The sequence below is a fragment of the Cryptomeria japonica genome, chromosome 4 (assembly GCF_030272615.1).
Source record: "Cryptomeria japonica chromosome 4, Sugi_1.0, whole genome shotgun sequence".
Taxonomy (NCBI): Eukaryota; Viridiplantae; Streptophyta; class Pinopsida; order Cupressales; family Cupressaceae; genus Cryptomeria; species Cryptomeria japonica.
In genome coordinates, this window is record NC_081408.1 from 284,773,354 (window position 1) to 284,795,241 (window position 21,888).

Genomic DNA, 21,888 nt, shown 5'->3' on the forward strand with positions numbered 1-21,888 from the left:
AGTCATCTTAGTTAAGACAAACCGATATTACTCCTAAAGTCACTTGTATTGCAACCGGTATTAGATGTTTAGTTAAAGATGGTTTAGAGGGTGTCAAACTAGTATATGGGTTAGTGCAGGATCAAGGGGGGCCAAAAAGTGGCGATGTGAAAAAAATAGCCTTCTTCACTCACCTAAAAACACGAAAATCCATGTTGACTTTTTGCTTGGCCTGGGTGTTAGTACACCTTGGCCTGGTAATTACCTATGCAAATCGGATATTCAATAAAATTGGATATCCGATTTTTATTTGTAATTTTAATTTAAAATATATATTATATGTTACGTATTATATTATATATAATATAATATTATATTATATTATATTATATAATATAATATTAAATTATATTATATATTATATAATATTGTATTATATTATATATTATAATATAATATAATATAATATAATATAACATAATATTATATTATATAATATAATATAACATAATATTATATTATATAATATAATATTATATTATATTATATATTATATAATATTGTATTATATTATATATAATATTATATTATATTATATATAATATAATATAATATAATATAATATTATAATATATATAATATAATACAATACGTATTATATAATATAATAATATATTATATAATATATTATTATATTATATATGTTATTTAAAAATAATTTAAGTGTTGAAATCGGATATCCAATGAAATTGGATATCCGATTTTCTAAGACTTTAATATTTAGACAGCAACAGTCCCATGAGTCATTTTTAACTCACAAGTCGCGCAAATTTGTCAAAATCCGATATCCACTCCATCCGATATCCGGTTTTTTGACAAAAAATTGCTAAAAAATTGATTTAGAGGTAAGAATTTTGTCGTTTTGAATCATTTTCATTCATTTTTTGTAGTTTTTGTGAATGTTTATTTATTTTTCATTGAAAATATGGTTTTTTTAATGAAAACTAGGTTTTTTAAAAATCAAATACCTAATTGTTTAAATTTGTTAACTAAATTTAATTGTTTACATTCAATTAGGTTAAAAATGGGAGATAACAATGAAAACACTGACCAACCACAACTGCAACAACCAAACCCTCATTTGCCAAACCCCCCTTCAATTCAAGATTTGATTGCACAAAATTTGAATGAATTGAGGGGGATTGCAGAAGTATATCGTAGGATCCCTCATCTAAACCCATTGTTTGATCCTCTCACGTCGATCATAACAAGTATGGAAACCATGACTGAGGAGCATGATGCCACCCTTTTGTGGCGAGATTCTATGAAGGAAAAATATGCAGATGGCTTGTCGTATAAGGATATCAAGGATCTTGAGATATCCAAAGCCGAAATTGCCTCATTGTTTGTCAATCCCCGTACTGGTCAGCCTGTAGATCCCAAAAAAACAAAACTTTCTATCAAATGGTGCACAAATGATGGGATTGTGAAAAACTTTTGGGATCGTCGGTGGATGGTTTTCGACAAACCACCCAACAACAATCTTGATATCCCCTTCTATTTCATAAAAAAATTGTATGCTGAGTTTGTTTTACAGAAACATGTGAACTACTTTGACATCCAACCTTTCCAAGGTGTAGGTTTAGGTATGCCCCAAAATAGACCTGGGGCAGTCAGAGTAGTCTAGGGCCCATATGTCCCCCCTCCTCCTGTTGATCCCCCACCTGCAGTTCAGCATCCTGATATCATTTGTGAGGCGGCTTCACAGACCATATCGGCTATTCACTCTTTGAGTAGCCTTTTGGTTTCTCAGGCTACATCAGTAGCTCGACCTAATTTTGATGGTAGCGGTGCATCGGGTGGTGCTGACACGTCATCCTCAGCTCCACACATATGCGTGCCATATAGTTGTCATGTGTGGGCACGTATGCTTGGGTCCAGTTGGACAACCCGTTGATCCTGCTGTGGACAGTGCAGATTACGAGGTGCATGAGATGCATGATGCACCAGAGGTTATTACATAGACTGGAGGATACCCTGGGGAGTCCTCACATGCTAGAGGTGAGGAGGCACTATCAACATACATTGATGATGTATTGGTAAGATTTGTGTTTTCACAGTTCATGTTATATTTTAATTAAATATTTATAAATTAGATAATATTAAGTACTAATTTTTATTTGCATGGTCTATTTAACAGTTGATGACTGAGGATGAGTTGAGATAGATTCAGGAGGGCACCTTGTCAGCCATTTCATTTGGCCTTGATAGCTTAACGATACATATATTATTGCACCTAGTCATTTGTATTTTATTGTACACACATGCTCATCATTTATATTTGTATTAATTAGATTATGTAGTAACTTGCATGTATATCTTATTTTACTCTTGTAGGGCACCAATAGCACGAGTGCGGTGCAGTGTGATCTAGGATCTGGTAGTGCAATTGGAGACAAGGGAAAGGTAATTGAATGCAAATATGATTGAATGAATAGTTTAAATAACTTATAGTGATTATACATGTCTAGACATAGATTGATAGTTTCATATACTTGTTGTGTATATATACAGAGAATCCTTGGCTTCACATCCTTGATGACTACACCTAGTATACCTGAAGAAGAAGAAGAGATGCCTCGAGTAGATGTGTTTTTATATTATTTTTTGATTAGTAGATATAATTTGTTATTATCAGTGACAAGTATATGCTAACTTGTATCAATGTCATGTTTCTAAACATATGTAGGTTGTTTATGAAAATATTCAAAACATACCTCCTCTACCGAAGACATACATCAAGAGTCCTGCAAAGCTGAAGAGAAAACGTGGAGATGAGGTAAACATGAATAGTTCAATTAAATAGTTCATTTCTATGTTAACTTTTCGAATGTGAATTATATAATATAACTAATATTAATCATGGTTTGTTTTTCTTGTGCAGGATCCTTCAGAGCCGAGCAATGCAGCGAAGAGGATCGATTTTGATGATCCATCAGCAGCTTAGGATGTTATAGATAGTTTTGGGATGCTTATAGGTCTAGTTGGCATGTATATTTTGTATATGGACATACATTCACGTATTTAGACATACATTTTGTTTCAGTTGGTGTTTATGCCATATTTGTGTATGGACATACATTTGTAATCATTCAACATTTTTATATATACAGAAGTTGATATTTGATCATATAAATTGTTGCTCATCTGTGTGTGGTGTTATCATGGAAATCTTTAATCTTCATTCCAATAATTAACAATGGTTAATAATGGCTATTTAATGAACAATACAATTCATTTCATTTCATCGTAAGTGTTGTTTTTATAATGAACAATATAATTCATTTAATGAACAATATAATTCATTTAATGAACAATACAATACAATTTATTTAATGAACAATACAATTCATTTAATCAACAATACAATAAAATTCATTCAATGAACAATACAATTCATTTAATGAACAATACCCTACGCATTCTCCTATTTTGCCCCCCCACTTGATCGAATGCTCGGGGTCATACCCTACCGGCGTCGTCCCTTGAGCGCCCTAAGTGCTCAAAATTGTCAAACTTCGACGAGTCCTAACTCAGAATTTGTGGCACCTGTGAATGATCCGTTTGAACCTACGGGGCCATGAGAGGGGTCCCTCCAAAACCCTATCTCGGTTTTTCAAGTTTCCCTATGGTTTAATTAGGGCAGCAATTTTTTAGTTGGCGAAAAATCGTCAATCTCACTCAATGGAATGTTGTCGTATGGCCAATTTCTCGTTCAACTCATCACGATGATGAACCGCCAACTCTGACATGTCTAGTTAGGCATAATTACCCTACACATGCTCCTATTTTCCCCCCCCACTCGATCGAACACTCGGGGTCATACCCTACCGGTGTCGTCCCTTGAGCGCCCTAAGTGCTCAAAATTGTCAAACATTGACGGGCCCTAACTCAGAATCTGTGGCACTTGCAAATGATTTGTTTGAACCTACAGGGCCATGAGAGGGATCCCTACAAAATCCTATCTCGATATTTCAAGTTTCCCTATGGTTTTATTAGGGCAGCAATTTTTCGGTTGGCGAAAAAATTATCAGTCTCACTCAATAGAATGTTGTCGCCTAGTCGATTTCTCGTTCAGCTCATCGTGATGACAAACTATCAACTCCGACATGTCGAATTAGGCATAATTACTCTATGCATGCTCCTATTTTTCCCCCCCACTCGATTGAACGCTCGGGGTCATACCCTACCGGTGTCGTCCCTTGAGCGCCCTAAGTGCTCAAAATTGTCTAACTTTGATAGGCCTTAACTCGGAATTTGTGGCACCTGCGAATGATCTGTTTAAACCTACGGGGCCATGAGAGGGGTCCCTACAAAATCCTTACAGTTTTATTAGGGCAGCAATTTTTCGGTTGGTGAAAAAATTGTCAGTCTCACTCAATGGAATGTTGTCGCCTAGTCGATTTCTCGTTCAGCTTGTCGCGATGATGAACCATCAGCTCTGACATGTCTAGTTAGGCATAATTACCCTAGGCATGCTCCTATTTTGCCCCCCCGCTTGATTGAATGCTCGGGGTCATACCCTACCGGTGTCGTCCCTTGAGCGCCCCAAGTGCTCAAAATTGTCAAACTTTGATGGGCCCTAACTCAGAATCTGTGGCACCTGTGAACAATCTGTTTGAACCTACGAGGTGATGAGAGGCGTCCATACAAAAGCCTATCTTGGTATTTCAAGTTGCCCTACGGTTTTATTAGGGCAGCAATTTTTCAGTTGGCGAAAAAATCGTCAGTCTCACTCAATGGAATGTTGTCGCCTAGTCGATTTCTCATTCAGCTCATCACGATGATGAACTGTCGGCTCCAACATGTCCACTTAGGCATAATTACCCTATGCATGCTCCTATTTTCCCCCCCCCACTCGATCGAACGCTCGGGGTCATACCCCTTAGGACACAATATGACCCCTAACAACATGATTTGGTGTCTTAAGGGGTCCGATGGTGTCATTAGGGGTCATATGGTGTCCATAGGGGTCATATGGTGTCCCATGAACCCTTATGACCTCTTAGGACACCATATGACCCCTAATGACACCATATTGGGTCGCTTTGGGTCATATTCTGTCCTAAGGGGTCATATTGTGTCCTAAGGGGTCCTATGGTGTCCCAAGACACCATATGACCCCTACAGACACCATATGACCCCTAACAACACCATTGGACCCATTAAGACACCAAATCATGTCGTTAGGGGTCATATTGTGTCCTACAACCCCGTACGACACAATATGATCCCTAACAACATGATTTGGTGTCGTTAGGGGTCCTATGGTGTCGTTAGGGGTCCTATGGTGTCCATAGGGGTCATATAGTGTCTTGGGACACCATAGGATCCCTTAAGACACAATATGACCCCTAACGACACAATATGACCCAAAGCGACCCAATATGGTGTCTTAAGGGGTCTTATGGTGTCCCAAGACACCATATGACCCCTATGCACACCATATGACTTCTAACAACACCATAGGACCCCTTAAGACACCAAATCATATCGTTAGGGATCATATTGTGTCGTACGGGGTCGTAGGACACAATATGACCCCTAACAACATGATTTGGTGTCTTAAGGGGTCCTATGGTGTCGTTAGGGGTCATATGGTGTCCATAGGGGTCATATGGTGTCTTGGGACACCATAGGACCCCTTAAAACATAATATCAACCCTAACGACACAATATGATCCAAAGCAACCCAATATGCTGTCATTAGCGGTCATATGGTGTCCCAAGACACCATATGACAACTAACGACACCATATGACCCCTTAAGACACCAAATCATATCGTTTGGGATCATATTGTGTCGTACAGGGTCATAGGACACAATATGACCCCTAACTACATGATTTGGTGTTTTAAGGGGTCCTATGGTGTCGTTAGGGGTCATATGGTGTCCATAGGGGTCATATAGTGTCTCAGGACACCATAGGACCCCTTAAGACACAATATGACCCCTAACAACACAATATGATACAAAGCGACCCAATATGTTGTCATTAGGGATCATATGGTGTCTTAAGGTGTGCTATGGTGTCCCAAGACACCATATGACCCCTATGGACACCATATGACCCCTACCGACACCATAGGACCCCTTAAGACACCATATAATATTGTTAGGGATCATATTATGTCGTGCGGGGTCGTAGGACACAATATGACCCCTAACAACATGATTTGGTGTCTTATGGGGTCATATGGTGTCGTTAGGGGTCATATGGTGTCCATAGGGGTCATATGGTGTCTTGGGACACCATAGGACCCCTTAAGACACAATATCACCCCTAACGACACAATATGACCCAAAGCGACCCAATATGGTGTCATTAGGGGTCATATGATGTCCTAAGAGATCATAAGGGTTCATGGGACACCATATTGCCCCTATGGACACCATATGACCCCTAACGACACCATCGGACCCCTTAAGACACCAAATCTTGTCGTTAGGGGTCATATTGTGTCCTATGACCCCATAAGACACAATATGACCCTTAATGTTATGATTTGGTGTCTTAAGGGGTCCTATGGTGTTGTTAGGGATCATATGGTGTCTTGTGACACCATAAGACCCCTTAAGACACCAAATTGTGTTGTTAGGGGTCATATTGTGTCCTACGACCCCGTAAGACACAATATGACCCCGTAAGACACAATATGACCCCTAATGACATGATTTGGTGTCTTAAGGGGTCCTATGGTGTCATTAGGGGTCATATGGTGTCCATAGGGGTCATATGGTGTCTTGGGACACCATAGGACCCCTTAGGACACAATATGACCCCTAACGACATGATTTGGTGTCTTAAGGGGTCCAATGGTGTCGTTAGGGGTCATATGGTGTCCATAGGGGTCATATGGTGTCCCATGAACCCTTATGACCTCTTAGGACACCATATGACCCCTAATGACACCATATTGGGTTACTTTGGGTCATATTGTGTCCTAAGGGGTCCTATGGTGTCCCAAGACACCATATGACTCCTACGGACACCATATGACCCCTAATGACACCGTAAGACCCCTTAAGACACTAAATCATGTCGTTAGGGGTCATATTGTGTCCTACGACCCCCTACGCACAATATGATCCCTAACGACATGATTTGGTGTCTTAAGGGGTTCTATGGTGTCGTTAGGGGTCATATGGTGTCCATAGGGGTCATATAGTGTCTTGGGATACCATAGGACCCCTTAAGACACAATATCACCCCTAACATCACAATATGACCCAAAGCAACCCAATATGGTATCATTAGGGGTCATATGGAGTCTTAAGGGGTCCTATGGTGTCACAAGACACCATATGACCCCTATGGACACCATATGAAACCTAACAACACCATAGGACCCCTTAAGACACCAAATCATATTGTTAGGGATGATATTGTGTCGTACAGGGTCGTAGGACACAATATGACCCCTAACAACATGATTTGGTGTCTTAAGGGGTCATATGGTGTCATTAGGCATCATATGGTGTCTTGGGACACCATAGGACCCCTTAAGACACAATATGACCCCTAACGACACAATATGACCCAAAGCGACCCAATATGGTGTCATTAGGGGTCATATGGTGTCTTAAGAGGTCCTATGGTGTCCCAAGACACCATATGACCCCTATGGACACCATATGACCCCTAACGACACCATATGACCCCTTAAGACACCAAATCATATTGTTAGGGATCATATTATGTCGTACGAGGTTGTAGGACACAATATGACCCCTAACGACATGATTTGGTGTCTTAAGGGGTCCTATTGTGTCGTTAGGGTCATATGGTGTCCATAGGGGTCATATAGTGGCTTGGGAGACCATAGGACCCCTTAAGACGCAATATGACCCCTAATGACACAATATGACCCAAATCGACTCAATATGGTGTCATTAGGGGTCATATGGTGTCTTAAGGGGTTATATCATGTCCCAAGACACCATATGACCCCTATGGACACCATATGATCCCTAACAACACCATAGGACCCTTTAATACACCAAATAATATCGTTAGGGATCATATTGTGTTGTATAGGGTCATAGGACAAAATATGACCCCTAATGACATGATTTTGTGTCTTAAGGGGTCATATGGTGTTGTTAGGGGTCATATGGTGTCCATAGGGGTCATATGGTGTCTTGGGACACCATATTACCCCTTAAGACATAATATCACCCCTAACGACACAATATGACCCAAAGCGACCCAATATGGTGTCATTATGGGTCATATGGTGTCCTAAGAGGTCATAAGGGTTCATGGGACACCATATGACCCCTATGGACACCATATGACCCCTAAAGACACCATCGGACCCCTTAAGACACCAAATCATGTCATTAGGGGTCATATTGTGTCCTACGACCCCATAAGACACAATATGACCCCTAATGTTATGATTTGGTGTCTTAAGGGATCCTATGCTGTTGTTAGGGATCATATGGTGTCTTGTGACACCATAAGACCCCTTAAGACACCAAATTGTGTCTTTAGGGGTCATATTGTGTCCTACGACCCCATAAGACACAATATGACCCCTAACGACATGATTTGGTGTCTTAAGGGGTCCTATGGTGTTGTTAGGGGTCATATGGTGTCCATAGGGGTCATATGGTGTCTTGGGACACCATAGGACCCTTTAGGACATAATATGACCCCTAACGACATGATTTGGTGTCTTAAGGGGTCCGATGGTGTCGTTAGGGGTCATATGGTGTCAATAGGGGTCATATGGTGTCCCATGAACCCTTATGACCTCTTAGGACACCATATGACCCCTAATGAAACCATATTGGGTTGCTTTGGGTCATATTGTGTCCTAAGGGTCCTATAGTGTCCCAAGACACCATATGACCCCTAACGACACCATAGGACCCCTTAAGACACCAAATCATGTCGTTAGGGGTCATATGGTGTCCTAAGGGGTCATAGACCACAATATGACCCCTTAGGACATAATATGACCCAAAGCGACCCAATATGGTGTCAATAGGGGTCATATGGTGTCGTGAGAGGTCATAAGGGTTCATGGGACACCATATCACATAACTATCATTAGGGGTCATAAGACACAATATGACCCCTAACGACATGATTTGGTGTCTTAAGGGGTCCTATGGTGTCCCAAGACACCATATGACCCCTAACGACACCATAGGTCCCCTTAAGACACCAAATTGTGTCATTAGGGGTCATATTGTCTCTCTCTCTGTCCTTCCTTCTCTCTCTCTCTCTCTCTCTCTCCCTCTCTCTCTCTCCCTCTCCTCCTCTCTCTCTCTCTCTCTCTCTCCCTCTCTCCCTCTCCTCCCTGTACCTCTCTCCCTCCCTCTCTCTCCCTCTCCCTCTCCCTCTCCTCCTCTCTCTCCCTCTCTCTCTCTCTCCCACTCCCTCTCTCCCCCCCTCTCTCCCCCCCTCTCTCTCTCCCTCTCCCTCTCCCCCCCCCTCTCTCTCTCTCTCTCTCTCCTTCTCTCTCTCTCTCTTTGTCCCTCTCCTCCTCTCTATCTCTCTCTCTCTTTCTCTCTCTCTCTCTCTCTCTCTCTCTCTCTCTCTCTCTCTCTCTCTCTCTCTCTCTCTCTCTCTCTCTCTCTCTCTCTCTCTCCCCCTCTCCTTCTCTCCCTCTTTAAAATATGACTAATAAAATCTGATATCTAATTTAATCGGATATCAGATTTCATCCATGTGGCAGTTTACTTTATAAATGGCGACAAAGGGAAATTCATCGGGGATCGCAAATTTTGGTACATAAATCGGATATCGGATAAAATCCGATATCCAATTTCATCTGATATCTGATTTTATCCAATATCCGATTTTTGTTCTCAAATTTTCAAATTTCAAATTTTGGCTCGGGAATGCTTTGGTATTAGGCTTGGAAGTTACAAGCCTGGAAAGTCAACTAAAAAAAACGTGTTTTTCAGTATTCCCTGGTTTTCTAGACTTTACACTGGTGGTTGACGACTTTTTTTGTAGCCAAAATTGATAAATGAAAAGGGTATTTTAAGGATGTTCCCAACTTTCCAACAATATAAGGCTTGTCTTATTTCAACTTTAGTAAATAATTATTATTTATTTTCTAATTGAATTCTGACAATAGTCCTCATTGATATACTGATTTAAAAACACTCATAACTTTCAAACGGTATAACATTTTTTGAAACCGAAACATGCGTCACATCCTATGTTTCATCTACTATAGGGAAAAATTAAAAAAAATTAAATTTCATAAGGTTTTGACCAAGTTAAGGTGGTTAGACGTAGGAGTTTCTGAATTTCTGAAAAGCTATAGTAAAAAAATCATAAATAATTATTTAATTCATAAAAAATTAAAAAAAATATGTGTCACATCCAGACATGAGTCTAATACTTATATTATAAATATTATAAAAAAATATTAAGATTTGACTATGATTAGGGTGGTCAGACATACGTCTACTTCTTATTTTTTTCCTGAAATTTTAGTACCACTGCATTGAAATTTGAAATTTTCATCAAATAGGATTTTTTTTTTCCAAAAAACAACTAGTAGCTTAGAAACTACATTCAATTTTCTATATATTCTCTTGTTACATATTTTAAAAATAATGTTCACAACTTATTCAAATTTTCATGTCAAGTTGCATAACTCTGATTTTTTTGAAATTTCATTGCCACTTAAGGGCCTATTTTGGCACACCATGATCCTGCACATACCCATATGTAGGATTGGCATGACACCATCTTAGAGTTTCAGTGGAGTTCACCTAATAAGCAAATGGAGGACAATCGGTCTATGAGTTGGAAGAGGTTAACTCTTAACTGGTATCACTGTTCCAACTGGTATTCATTGATTGTGTGATGAGTTATCACCGGTCCTGATGAGGTATCCCTACCTAATAGATTTGGCAGGAATCTGTGATGAGTTATGTTAGATTGTCCAAATAGACTCTACCTAGGAAATTGTGATATGATTCCTGAGCTGACATAAGATCTAATGTCTATATAATGACATTATGATGAAATAATTTGATATGATCCAAAATAGAAGTGTTTAGTTGTTGAAGGCATTGCAGAGTATGTCGGTGATGTAGTTTTGAGTGAGTAGAAGAGGATCTATTCAAGCAACTTGTGCTACTTCTAGATCACACCACCTATTTTTTTCTAATCACTACAATAGTCAAATCCCCTAACCGGGTAAGCTTTAACAAGCTTCAATGTAAAAATCCTTTAACAAGGTGATCCATTAGTTTGGATTCTGAAATCCTCTACCGAGGTTACTCCTAACAGGGCACTACCATTAATAGGGTATAACTCCTAATAGAACTTTGGGATCTTTAATAGTATTTGCTCCTAGAAGAGCACTTTTGTAGACCTTAACCAGTCAGTTATCTATTATTGTAGATAGTTAACTTGTGAGTCCCATCTCACTGTGGTTTTTCCTAGTTGGGTTTTCCACATATAAACACTTGTGTTATGGTGGATGCTTTACTTGTTGTGGATTCTTTAATATCATCTTGGATTGCATGCATAGTGTTTAGTACACTTGTTAAGTATGTCTGCTGGTCAGTGTTTAAAGTGGTATTTCTTTTGTTGTTACTAATTCACCCCCCCTCTCAGTGCTTTATAAGTCTATCAATTGGAAGCCATAGACATTATTTTGAGCTCATTTCCCCTTTACAACCATTTTATAAACAAAGGGATTGCCACTTCCTTATCTTTATCAAAACTTTGAATAGCATTAAACAATAAAGAATATAAAGAATGAATACAATTCAGCCTACTATCAACCTTCTCATTCAAGTGAGTTAGTACTGACCTAACTACTTCCCTTTGCTGGGAAGTAGACTAACCTTTTGACTCCTTCAATTTAGTCTCCAACTCAATGATATTTTCTAAAAGTTGGGCTCTCATTGGATCAACTAATCTAGTAGGTTCCTCATCAACATATGGTACCAATGATATGCTTGGGATATCAGTCTCACTCTCAAATTGGATTGTTGTATCTATATGGGTGACAAGTGGAGACCTGGATGTTAATGGTGTTGATGAAGTAGAAGGAATAGGAGATGACACTCATATCAGTCCCCATTGTAGAAGTTGAACTTTGGTTTAAAATTCCACACATCTTTGTTGAGCTATATTATAATCATTCAAGAGATTTTCATATTTCCTCAAAAGTTCCTCTTTTTCCATAGCCTTCATCTTGGAAGTCTCATGGGCCAACTTGGCCACATCAACAACTAACTTTGAGGCCTCAATATTTGATGTATCAGAGACTCTCTTTACAATAAGGACTCCCCTCAATTTGGGATTTATGTCATGAATATCAGGCCTTCTACACCCCTCCTCTACCGCCCATATGGTGAAGGTCGTATAATCATCCACAAACTTTGATCCTTTCAATGTCAACCTTGCTTCTTCTTCTAAAATGAACTGTTGTTTTTTCGACTTCCTAATTACATCAAAGACTACTGCATCTTCTATATCCCATTCCAGTAGGAATAAAACTTTGGCCTGATTTACAATGGTTCTACCTTCATCTACAATGATTCTTTTGAATTCATCCATCATTTCATTCTTGATCTCTTCCTAATTTTCTTGATCAAATCTATCTGTCCTTTGGTCCTTTTTCTCAACACTTCTCCTTTTGTACTCATCTATCTTCATCTTCCATACCAATTGCAAGAAGGATGGAATCCTCACAAAAGCCTCATCCTTAAAACATTTATAAGATGCCTCCTTTCTTGCATCTCTGAAGGCTCTTCCTTGAGTATCTAAAGGAGTGAGGTCCAATTTTAATGATGGTGGAATATAAGGGATACCAATATGCATATCAACATCTATCACTAGAACAACATCCTCTTCTTGTTGTTATTTCATGTGTTGTTCCATCGCTTGTTCTTCCTCCTATCTTGAAAGTGAAAAGGGCACATGTGGTGGTGAGGGACTTTTGTTTGAATCTTCAAGATCAACTATATTGACCCCTTTAATTTTTTTTTCTTTCACCTTCGAAGGTGGCTCTATCTTCATTATTCTCTTACCCCTTCTCCTCACCAACTTTTCACTATCACTATTGCTTTCTTCTTTGTTGCTTGTTTCTTCTCTCACCCTGTTTTGAGAAGGCTCATAAGTGGGTCTGTGTTCTTCCAAACCATTTTTTCTTTGAGGTGGAGGAATTAGTGGGCTTGGTGGTCTCATTCTTATCTGATGAATTAAGGTTGCCTCTTTTGGTGTTATCGGTGTAGGATTTTGTACATTTATTCTCTCCACCTGTGGGCCATTGATTTCTTCAAGTTTGGCCCTCTTATCCTTGAATGTTAGAATTAACTCATCAAAATTATTCATCACAAATTCCATTTTAGCAAAGAATGGAACAAAATTTCTCAATGGATCATAGCTTGGATCCATTTTTTGCATGACAACCCATAACTTTCTAAAAAATATCCATTTCTCCTTCCTCCAATCTTCAATCATAAAATCAAATTCATTCCTTATTATGTCTTCAGGGAAATTGCGATCATGGGGAAATGGACCTCCTTTAATTCTTGTCCTGAATATATTGTAAAACCCTTCAGGATCACCGTGTCTAGCCCAACTGACTCCAAAATGATATGGTGCAAAGAGTTTGTCAAAATACACATATCTACCTTGTATAATCACAAAATATAGGATAATAACATAATTAGGAAAGATGGTTCCCTTGCCTTTCCCCTTCAATTCCATGTCATGTATGCATCCTATTTGCCAGATTACTTCAACAAAACCTAATCTCAAAGGGACATTGAAAGGTAATACATGTGTCTCACCAAGTAAACCATAAACTCTTATTTTCGTACTGACAAAATAAGTAATAATATCCCCCCAATTATGGTCTATTCTCAGAAGTGGAACCCTTTCCTTAGGCCTTATAAAATCATGCAACTATAATGGAATCCTTGGTGGGTTTATTGTTAGTATTTGCCTTAACCTAAACTCAAAATTATTGTCAAACCTTACAAAACTAGCCTCATACCTATCCCAAGACATATCTATACTCCACAACTGCACTGGCACCTCATCATTGTTAATTGTTCTTCTAAGATTCATAGTGCCTTCAAAATAATTTGCGTTCCTATACAAGAACATGTGCATAAGCAGGGAATACTAATAGAAATGAGTGCCATGAACATAATTCTTGATATCCTGCAACCCTACATGAATCTTTCCTTCAAGGTATGGAGTGAAATAAAAAACTACTATAAAGTCTGGATGTTGAGTTTGTCTCGCCATATGCATATAGTTAGGTGGCATAACCGTAATAGGATGAAAACCTAATATCTGACACAAAAAGAAAAAGGTAGCCTGAAGATAGGGAGAAAAGGTACCAATGGGAAAAATCTCCTATGAACTGGAACCAATTTGGTATGTTGTTATTCCTTCTTTTGCTAGATGACCTGGAAGAATGTTAGTCTTGATGAAACCCTCCATTCTATAATAGTCTATTTTTATCTCATCCAAATTTATCTATACAAAAGTAGCAAAGCGTTCATACAAGTCAAAGATCTCTTGGAGATCTTCTCTCTTGAATGATAAAAAAACTTCTCCCTCATCCCCTCTCACAACCCTCAAAATAGGATCATATCTATCTCCAACAACCTTAAGAAGGTTGACATCCATGAACACATTTGGCATTACCACTTTTCCCAAATCATATTGCTAGGCATTTGAAAGTGGGGAGTACAAATTTCTCTGTCCATGCCATAATTTGAACATTTCTAACCCGGTAATTGGTACTTTAGCATCTATTAAGTAATATGTTTGATCAATTAAACCTTCACCTAGGGTTTTACCATGAACTAATCTTTGCCCTTGATACCTTTCATTTGCTGAAGGCTTTAATTGGTCTAAGAAATCATCCTAAAGATTTCTCTTTAGGTATTCTATTTGTTCTGAGTTATTTCTATGGGGTGCCATCTTTTGAACTAGGGTTTTCTACTATAGCTTTGAATTGGGAAGGAAAAGACTAGGGCTAACACAAAATTTAAATTGCAACAATAATTCAAGCAAATTTTACCTTTCTCTATTTATCTTCTAACCCTAAAATAATTAAAACTCTTTTCCTACAATTTTTTACACAATTGACAACATCAATTGCTTCAAAATAGATGAAAAAGCTCAGATGAACTTATTGCTTTGATTACACCAAAAAACCCTAATTTTGTACTGCAAGAAGTTGTCAAAATTTCCCTTAGCTTTGAAAACACTTTTTGATCTATTTTGAATACTTTGGTGATTTGAAACAGTTGAGAAGAACATTTAATTGCCTTTTGGAACAAAGAGTCATTGTCATATCTACCATAATTATTTGTGTGAGTAAAGAAACTTCTCTAACTTGTATTTAAAAAATTTTAAAACCTGACTGTCGATCATCTTTCACACTGGCAAATCTTATGAACCAAACTAGTCAATCTGACATTGACCCTCCCATGTGGCAAGCAGACCCTCTAGAGGCATGACGTAGCACATCCAACTTATTGCCATCACATTATCAACTCAACTAGGTTGGTCTAGGACATGTGGCATCATCTCGCGATGTCATGATGATTATCTTCCTTGCAACTTTGACCATGGGGTTGCAAATATCGTGTGATCTACTTGGATGTTATTTTATGCCATGGTGACCGCCAACCTTAGCCACTTAACCATCGAGTGTCTTTTTAACTATGATTACAATATCACTATCCATTTAATGCACATGCCGAAACATACACCCATAGTAGTCCAGACTATAGAGTCGGTAATATCAAATATTTGAAAAGTCAGACCACCAACTTGCCCTAATCACTCAGGAAATGTGGAATCATCTCATGATGTCATGGTCTTTATCTTCCTTACACTTTTGACTGTGGGGAAGCGTACATCATCAGATCTACCTTGCCTTTAGTAACCGACTAAAACATTGGATCTTTAGACTTGGGAGAATTTTAACAAGAGATAGCATAAATATTAAAAGCGACCGACCAAAAACAACTCAACACCTAGGAAAAACAATGGCCCCACCAATGGTAGCTGACCCTTGGCTTAAGTGGAAAAAAGATAATGGAGGGATATAACAAGCTTAGGTTTCTTTTACAATATTTAACATGAAATTCATAAACCTTAAACCCTAAACCTTGAACCTTGACAGTGAGCAAAATAAATCCAGAATGACCAATAATTCGACTCAATCGTGAAAAATTTTGCACAACCTTTTTGGGACTATCATGCTTCATCAAAAGAGATGAGGATGGTCTAGGAAGTTTTGATTCAAGAAGTGATGAAACAATATTATTAGGGTACTCTACTCCTAGAAAGCCCTATAAGTGTTTCAGCAAAAGGCTAAAAAAGGTAATTGAGAGTGTTCATGTGAAACAGGATGAAGATATGCTTAAAGTAAGGCAAAACTCAATTACTCCAACTTCTGTGTCATATGTTGAAGGTAATGATTAATCTGAAAGTGAACATGAAGAAGAAGCACCTAGAGCATGGTATTCTAGATTGGATAAGTACTTGACTCAATAGGGTTTCAAAAAGGGAAATGGTAACAACAACTTATATGTCAAGGTGGATGGTGATCACATGATCATAGTTGTGGTGTATGTAGATGACATCATTTTTGGAGGAAACATGGGCATTTTATGCAAAGAGTTTGTTGATCAGATGTAGTCCAAGTTTGAAATATCAATGCTTGGAGAGTTATCATATTTGCTTGGTTTGCAAATATCATAGCAAAATAAAGGCATATTCATTTCTCAAACCAAGTATGCTAAAGATATGTTGAAGAAATTTCAAATGGAGGACAACAAACTCATTAGTACTCCCATGGTGATAGGATGCAAATCAAGAAACAATGATGACTCACCTAATGTGGATAAGACTTTGTCTAGATCCATGATTGGTAGTTTGTTGTACCTAATAGCTTCAAGGCCAGATATCATGCAAGAAGTGTGCATGGTAGAAAGATTTTAAGATGCTCCGAAACAATATAATGTGAACACAGTCAAAAGGATCTTTAAATATCTATAGGGAACACTGAGTTATGGCTTGTGGTATCCAAAGAAGGGATATTTCACTTTACAATCCTATACTGATGCCGATTGGGTAGGTTGAATAGATTACAGAAAGAGCACTAGTGGTGGAGAATTCTTCCTTGGTGACAGGTTGGTTTCATGGCACAAAAAAAAGAAAGATTCTATCTCTCTATCCATAGCTAAAGCAGAATATATTTCTGCTTCTACATGTTGCTCATAGGTTTTATGGATGAAAACAAACCTTAAAGGACATTTAGGTAGAGTTTTTGGATCCCAATTCCATTATGTGTGACAATTCAACTGCAATCAACATATCCAAGAACCCTCTTATGCACTCAAGGACAAAATGTTGGGATCCAAGAACACTAAGAGGGGGGGGGGGGGGTGAATCAGTGTTTTGTCAATAACTATAGATTTTATGCCTTTATACCAAACAAATAGAAACCGGTAAACAAATAAACATATAACATGAAGCAAATAAACCATCCCCATATATGAACACTGTAACACATATAATTTATATGTGGAAAACCTCAATGAGGAAAAAATACGGTGGGATTTGTGACCCATAATATCAATTCACTAGCCATATGAAAGGATATTACATATAATGGGGGCTTTCACTTCCAGGAAGGCACACTGCTCATCACTCAAGAGTCTCACTGACTATGAGCTTTTGTAGAAATAAAACAATGAAAATGAACTCAAGAATGCATCTACTATGCCAAATAGAGTTCCAATTATATCTTTGCTCAGTACCGGTTCCTAAACCTGAACACTTCTACTGGTATCTCTTCTCCTCCAAAATTCTTTCCAACCTATCCACATATCATTGCATGATATAACATTTACATTCAAAATGATCTACATACATATACTTTGCATTATACAATTCTTCTATATTCTATCTTACTTATTTAACCACCTATCACTTATATCACATATACAAAATGACCCAGGAGACTGGCCTATATACCCATTACAAACAATATGCCTTATGTTAGCTTACAATACATTACAAAATATATTTAATGTCAGCCTCAACAATTAAAAAATAAATCCTCCTTGATGTTGGCTTCCTTCAAGTACTAATGCCAGTGTCAGTACCGGTGTAGCCCTGGATATTCCAATGGCGATATCTGCCGGTATATGCCTCCTAATGCTAGTATGTGACTTCCATCCAATCTTGTTGACATCAATGACAACAAAATGAATCCGATGAGTGTCAATTGCCAACAATCTCCCCCTTTGGCATTGATGGTAACACTCATGTGAAAAAATGGATTATCTGTCAGTTAACTGAAATATGCTCCCCCTGAACAATACACTCCTTCTGATATCTTGATATCCTTCCCATGTGATCGTGTTTGATTTTTCTGATATTTTTCACATATACATACTCCCCCTTTGGCATCAATGCCAAAGACCAGTGAAAGAATTGAAAGAGTTAAAAAGAATAAATGAATACAGTTCATTTCACTAGAGTTTTACCAACTTCAAAATTTTTGGGTAAGCCTTATTCAACAACTTAAGATATGTATCCTAGTTGGTTTTGAAGGTGTCAGATATGGATGATAGTCCACCTAGTAAGTGAGAAAATATTTTCATCTCTTTGTCTTCTGCCGGTGTGGATTTTTCAATCATGTACATGCATTCTCTTTTATGTACACCCAATGAATCCAATTTGGGACTCACCAATCCTCTAAGGCTTCTAGCTCTCCTAATGACTTTATCTCCCTCCTTCTCAAAAGCATATATTTGGTTCTCCAAGGAAAAAATTTGTCCATCAACAAATGTGGTCAGTGCAATTAATCCGTCAAAAGAATTAGCAATGTTAGCTATCTTATCATGCAACTCCTTTAATCTATTATCTACATTTTCTATAAGAATTCCTATGTTGCAACAGACCCTGTAGATATTTGTACCCTATTTCAAACAATTCTCTATAAGAATAATTTTATCTTCAATTTTATTTTTCTCTATTTCTATTATCTATTCAAAGGCGGCTTTCTTAGCTGCAATGAATCTCTCTAAATCTTGTCAGTCTGCAATCTGCCTTAGTGATTGAAAATTGTTAGAGATATGCCCTATTAAAGTTTTTAGCTTACCGGAAGGGCTAGCCTCATTCTCAATTTGACAATTAGGAATTAGATTGTGCAATACTATAACTTATTGGTAAATTATTCCCTTATCTATAGTACCTTCCTTTAGTAATTTCTGAGTGGCCATCATCACTAATTCAGTTGGACTTAAATCAGAAACTAATTTCTTCTCAACCTAAGAAGTGTAAATTGCCATAACCTTGACCGGTGAATAAGTATGAACTATCGGTATTACCTTTTCTTTTACAACCTCTTTTGCATCGGTGGCTTTTCCACTTGGTGTAGCATTAATTACTATTGGTGGAGTACTATCCACAATATTTATATTATCCTATACATTTCCTTTCTAAAAAATAGTGTGTGTTGGTACAAACTGTACACTATCCTTTACTACCGGTATAGTAGTTGAACTGCCCAAAATACCTTTCCCTTTTGATTTGTCAAGAATGGTGGGAGATGTAGATTTAGAAAATTCTTCATGAGATGTGAGGAAATCTAGATTCTTCTGGAAGAATTTGGTCCAGCCCTTACTCATATCATTTATTACCTCATTAAATCTTCCTATCATAAGGCTTATCTGTCGATTTTTGCTACTAAAAATTGTTCTATTAGCGACATAAATGCATCTTTTCATTTCCTCACAGCTTATTGTACCACACAATTCCAAAAGTGCTACTTCCTTAATTTCCTTATCTCTCTTAACAACATCAAGTCTCCTAGCATCAAGTTTATTATATAGAGATAGAGGCATCTCCTTCAAAATTTCTACTAAGGCTTTCTTATAAATGTCTATATGTAACAAAATAGCCTCTTCTAGTTCATTTTGCTTAGTTTCTTCTAAACCTTCATAATAATTAGATACATTTTTCAAAATTCTATCTTTTGTAATTTCATCAATAAGCTCAACACATGTCATTTCAGTCTTACCAGACTTAGTGTCATCACTCTTCTTCTTTTTTCTTATGGTTGTCAGAGTGGATGTGACTAGTTTCCTCTTTTGTGTAGGCTTCCTTGCCAGTGGTGGAGGTGTAGTCAGTTTGGTTGCCTTTCTGACAAGTCTCCTCCTAGGATCTACCTTCTCCTGCTCTATCGGTGGTATATCCTCTTTCTTTCTTTTTACCCTTCTGAAAGCTATAGGTTCATTGTCCTCAGAGTCAGAGTCAGAATTGATGTTAGAAATGTGAACTTCAGGTTTCTTCACCTCTGTAGTACTAGCCACTACCGGTTTAGTTGTTGGTTTGGATCCACAACCCAGTTTGGTGTCTATCCTATGAATTACATTTTGTACAAATGTAGACATCTTTTATCATTTCTTCTCTCTTCTCTTCTTGTTAAATCCAATTTTGACTTCAAAGGCCTTCTCTTGTGTTGTGCCAAAGTGCCCTATTTTGTCATCTAATGGAGCATCAAGTAGCATTTTTACATAGAGCTCAAAAATGCTATCTTCTACCTCATATCCAAGTTCTGTAACCCATATGGTCCTAGCTTCAACTACTTCCATTAGAGTTTCGTCAGTTGTTACCATAAAACAAATATCAGTAGAATACTTCTCCACAATATTCTTTGTTATTCTCTCCCTCTTCATCATGTTTTAAAATAACCCCAAAGTTTCTCAGCTCTAAAGGTACCAAGACTGGTGATAGCTTCCTTGATCTGCATACCTACCAGTATGTCATGAGCCCAGTGCTTCTTTCCAAGACCACGTAGCTCATTTAGGAAATAAAGCATTAGACATACAATGAGATTACCATATCTAAAAGTTCCTTTCTTAATTCCCTTGATCTTCCCAAGGTTTAACATTAATTCACTCCTCATCCATTCACTCAAATCATGTTTTTCATTTTTCCTCAGCATCTGATAGGCAACATGTATGCAAGAACTAGATATAGAATTTAATCGAATAGATTGAGTTACCTTATAGCCTAGTATCATGCTTGCAAATTTTATATCAGTGTTGGTGATTGTTCTAATCCTCATTGATTTGCTATCAGGAGTCTCACCAGTGAGTTTTTCGACCGCAATGTTGGAGATTTTCTTACCAGGTTCTTGTCCAATTGAGGGTAAGCCGGTGACTTCTTGAATAGCCTCCTTCATGATCATGTAAGGTTGGTCCAGCCAGATAAAATCATTGTGAACCCTACTCAGAATGTATCTGATGACTTCCTCCTTGAATTTCGGTATGTACAGAATACCGATTAACCCTAGATCCTCAATTGCTTTGAATTCTGGTTTGATAGTTATGGAGTTTCCCAATATCACGGATTGATATATGTTTTTGATGTCTTATGTGCCTAGATCCTCAAGGGTTTAGTGAATGTATGCTCTCACATCTTCAACATACATCACACCATCAGGAACCCTAGAAAATGCTCTCACAAAATCTTCTTTCTTAGCAATTTTGGGAACCTCCTTGAATACGGGCCTTAACCTATCCTTGACTTCAACAATGGTGGGATTCACAATGAAAGTAGGAGCTGAAGATCTAGATGCCATTTTGAAAAATACCTAAAAGTGAATGTCGGTGAAAGATTGAATGCTTTTTTGATAACTACTCAAAATCCTTCACAATGCCTTTGCACGCTATTAATTTGCCTACAAATTGCCTTTCTCTTCACTTTGAATGCTTGAATTCTAGGTGAGTGAAAAATGAATTGACTTACCCTTTTATCAATGAGTAAAAACCCTAATCTTTCTCTGTAATAAATGCTTTGCCAACAA